Source organism: Elaeis guineensis, chromosome 1, assembly GCF_000442705.2.
Source record: "Elaeis guineensis isolate ETL-2024a chromosome 1, EG11, whole genome shotgun sequence".
Lineage (NCBI taxonomy): Eukaryota > Viridiplantae > Streptophyta > Magnoliopsida > Arecales > Arecaceae > Elaeis > Elaeis guineensis.
This window is the reverse complement of record NC_025993.2, coordinates 97,996,629-98,001,684: the sequence shown is the minus strand read 5'-3', so window position 1 is coordinate 98,001,684 and position 5,056 is coordinate 97,996,629.

Below are 5,056 nucleotides of genomic sequence, written 5' to 3'. Positions count from 1 at the left end.
TAGGTGAGGTGCATGTGGATCAGTGAAAGATTAGTACGTACTAAAAATTGATCGCATATAGATTTCTGTTTTTCCACCTGAGAAGTATGGGAGATTCGGAGAAATAGTGAGAGCCTTGTTTGTTTATTAAAATTTTTATAACAAATATTTATAAGTACAAATATCTAATTAAAAATTATTTCTCTCTACAGTTAATTAACCATGTCGAGTTCAAACCCTCTAGTTCAAATTCTTGACACCAATAGGTTGATCAGATTAAACTACAAAGACTGACTCTGAAATTTGAGAATTATTCTCAGTTTTGAGAAATTGATCCATATCTTAGACCAGGAGATGCCTATGTTACCGACTTGCCCATCTCCTGATCAACGAGCTACACTTGACAAGTAGATGGATGAAGACAATAGGGCTAAGTGCTATATTCTTGCATTTATGTCCAATAATCTTCCGTATTAGTATGAAGATATGAGGATTGTCATACAGATTTTGATTTATCTGCAAGAGTTATATGGTGAGTAGAGTCACACGGCTCATTTTGAAGTCTCTCAGAGACTTTTCAAAGCAAAAATATATGATAGGCAGTCCGTGCACGATCATTGTCTGACAATGATCTAAGGCATTGAAGAGCTTTAGAAGCTCAGAATGAATATGGATAAGAAACTGTAATTGGATTTGATCTTACAGTCCCTTCCTAATTCATATGGGTAGTTCATCAGGAACTATCATATAAATAAGATTGATAGCATCTTGTCTGAGTTGTTGAATATGTTGGTAACAACTGAGGGCATCTTGAAAGTTCAAAGGGAATGGTTCTTATTGTGGAGCAGGCTTCTTCCAACAGAAAATCTACTGGGAAGAAGAAGAATAAAAAACCTGTGAAGAAGCAAAAGATCAAGAGTGGGAAGAAGAAGAAAGCTCCAAAGAAAGCCAGTAATTAGAAAAAATATTTTCATTGTAATATTGAAGGTCACTGAAGAAGAAATTATCCTACGTATCTGGCGACAATGAAAAATAAGAGGAAGGATATGCTTTCTGAAGGTACATCTGAATTGCTCTTTATTGAACTAATCTAATGGTTTTTTCTTCTTCTAATACTTCTATGCAGGGTCTAGAGGAAGTTAGAGGACTGAGAGAAGGCGAGATCACCCTTCGAGTCGGCAATGGGATAAAAATTACTGCTGTAGCTGTTAGGACCTACTCTTTGAAGCTACCGTTAGATTTTAGTTTGCTTTTGAAAAATTGTAATTTTGTACCTATAGCCAGTAGGAATTTGATTTCTATTTCTATGCTGGCACAGGATAATTTTAATTTTTATTTCAATAAAAACTTGTGCATGATTTATTTTGGATATAAATGTGTCACACATGCCTATTTGATAGATGGTCTTTATCATTTGTATGTGGATGCGAGTGTTAATCTTAACGAGCAAATTGTAAATGCCATAGGGTCAAAGAGATTTAAAGATAGGATTAGTCAAAACTATCTGTGGCATCTAAAGCTAGGCCATATTGGAGATGACAGATTTAACAAATTGGAGAAAGATGGTCTTATTGGGCTATTGACTTTCTAGTTATATCCAGTTTGTGAGTCCTGTCTTCAAAGAAAGATAACTAAGCTGCCCTTTGCAGGACAAGGGGAAAGGGCCACTGATTTGTTAGCTCTGGTGCATACTAACGTGTGCGGTCTATTTGATGTACAGACCAGGGTTGGCTATATCCATTTTATAACCTTTACTGATGATTACTCATGGTATGGATTTGTGTATTTGATATACTATAAGTCTAAGACTTTTGAAAAGTTCAAAAAATTCAAACACGAAATAGAAAAACAAACCGATAAACTCATAAATGTTCTTCAATCAGATCAAGGAGGCAAATATCTTAATGAAAAATTTTGGATTTATCTTAAGAATAATGATATAGTCTCACAATAGATACCTTTAGAGATACTTCAACTCAATAAGATATCCGAAAGAAAGAATTAGACCCTATTGGATATGGTTCGATCTATAATGAGCTTCATAGATCTTCCAACTTTTCTCGGGGATATGCATTATTTTCTGCTATTCACCTTTTAAATAGGATTCTCTCTAAATCCGTTCCTACCATATTATATGAGTTATGGTATGGTAAGAAGTCGAGTCTTGGTTACCTCAAGATTTGGAGATATCCGACCCATGTCAAGCGACAGCAGACAAATAAGTTAGAGGCTAGGTCACTTAGGACTCATTTTATAGGATATCCTAAGAAATCTATGAGGTACTATTTCTATCTTCCAGAGGATCATAATGTGACTGTGAGCCATCATGCTGTCTTCTTAAAAAAAGAGTTTATCTAAGACAGAGGCAGTAGGAGGAAGATTGAGCATGAAGAAAAGATTTCTGAAGAGCATCGAATCTAAAAATCTGAGCCCATTAGTGAGCCAATTGATGTGGTATCTCCTCTACCTCATAGATCTAGTATGATTTTTCATCATCCTGAAAAGTACTTAGATATTCTTACGAGAGATCTAGAAAAAGCATTCCTTATGGGAGATAGAGATATTAGGAATGATCCTTAGACCTATGAAGAAGCGATGTTAGATGTAGACTCCGAAAAATTTATGGAAGCGATAAAGTCAAAAATTAACTCCATGCATTCCAACCAGGTTTAGACTTTAGTAGATCTACTTGAAGATATTATACCCATTGGATGTAAATGGATCTACAAAAAAAAAATTAGATCGGATGGTCAGATAGAGATCTATAAGGTAAGGTTGGTAGCAAAAGGATATAGTCAATGTGAAGGTATTGACTATCAGAAAATCTTTTTGTCAGTAGCCATGCTGAAATCCATCCAGAATCTGCTTGCTGTTGTAGCTTACTACGATTATGAAATCTGACAAATGGACATGAAAACTATCTTTCTAAATGAATATCTTAAGAAAAATATCTATATAGAACAGTCTATGAGTTTCACATCCAGTGATAGTGATCACAAAGTCTGCAAGCCGCAAAAGTCCATTTATAGACTCAAGCAAGTATCTCGAAGTTGGAACACCTGCTTTAATGATATGATCAAGCAAGTATCTCGGAGTCGTGTGTGTGCAAAAAGGTCAGTGGGAGCGCTGTCATGTTCCTCATATTATACGTGGACGACATCCTTCTGATTGGAAATGATATTCTTATTCTGACGTCGGTCAAAGTATAGTTGTCAAAGAAATTCTCCATAAAAGATCTAAGAGAAGCTTCCTATATTCTTGGTATAAAGGTCTATAGAGATAGATCTAAGAGAATGATAGGACTTTCTCAGAAAATATACATAAAGGAGGTGTTGAAGAGGTTCAGCATGAAAAATTTCAAGAGGGGTCTTTTGTCTCTTAGGCATGGTATTTATCTCTCCAAGAAGATGTATTCTGACACACCTGAGAGATCTAACGCATGAGCAAGATCTCTTATGCTTCGATAATAAGAAATTTCATGTATGCCATACTGTGTACTCGATCTGATATAGCATTTGACATGAGTGTTACGAGCAGATATCAGTCGAATCCAGATAAGGAGTACTGGATTGCAGTTAAGAACATCTTTAAGTACTTAAGAAAAATTAAGAATTTATTCTTGATCTTTGATAGAAGTTCGGAGCTGAAAGTGCAAGGACACGTCGATTTAGATTTTATATCTAATGTCGATGATAGAAAATCTACATCGGAATGTATTTTTCTATGTAATGGTGGATTGGTTAGTTGGAAGAGTTCCAAATAGTCGATTATTGCTGATTCGACCATGGAAGCCGAATACATCGCCACCTCTGAAGCAACTAAGGAAGCCTAGTAGTTCAAGAAGTTTGTTGCGGAGCTAGATGTGATACCATCGGATGTCATTACACTGTACTGCGACAATAATGGCACCATAGCACTCGCTAAAGAGTCCAGATCTTATCAGAAGTCCAAATATATAAAGCGACAGTTTCACATCATATATGACTAGCTCGAGAAGAAGTTCATCGAGGTGCAGAGGGTCGACTTCATGCAAAACATAGCGAATCCGCTGACGAAGTCTCTTAGCCAGCAAAAAATCAAAGCTCACTTTGAGAAGATAGAACTTAGGTATATGATCAATTGACTTTAGGTCAAGTCGGAGTTTGTTAGATATGTGCCCTAGAAACTAATTGTTGGCTAACACATTTGTATTTTTAGGATCTATTTTTATACTTGTAAAATTTTATTATTAATAAAAAGATATTTTTATTTCTAATCATATTTATGTGTCCATGATTTGTCCTAAAAGTTAACAAAGATGATTTTATATATTCTCAAGATGTTGAGACTTTGAGACATACATTATTAGTGCTTAGTTTCTAAATGCTCCCGATCGTAGAATTGTCACAGAGGATAGTGATTAATCCATTTAAGATCAGTACATGGATCAGCTCCTTTTCGGACAGATGAGTCTTGAGTCTGCGGTGTAGGGACACTGCAGTAAGAGTGTAGATGGTTGTTAGAGAACAACTTACACTTAGCATGACCAACACAAGAAACTACTTGAATGTCTACTCACTCGTTGGTAATCTTCTCGATGTTGTAGTGGTGTGAGTGGTTCTTTGATCTGCAATGTCATCGACTATTCGTAGCGAGACTACTGAGTTTGACTGCACATTTTCTTGATCCTTAACCATTCGGATCCTTGCTGTGTATGTTGGCTACAGTAGGTTCAGGTTCGCTGTTAGAGTAGGATGCACCTAGATGGAGTTTATTGATCTTGATAGAAAAGGAGAAGTTCTATGCGATTAGCAAGACTAAGTTTAAGAAATCTTCGGTTGAAGTAAATGTGAATACTGAAAAATTTTTTTCATGAGATTCATAGATGAACTTGAGTTGAGCTAATCTGACATATGACTGACAATGGGGTTTGACGAGTTCTCCATTATCTTCGTCAAGTCGGAACTCATGATAGAAGGACTAAATCATACGGTAACTACACCCAAGGGTTTATATTTTTCTGTTTTGCTGGATTGCACTACATACTACTAGACATCACTGGTGGATTGTGAGAGCTCACTAGGATTATTTTTGGACC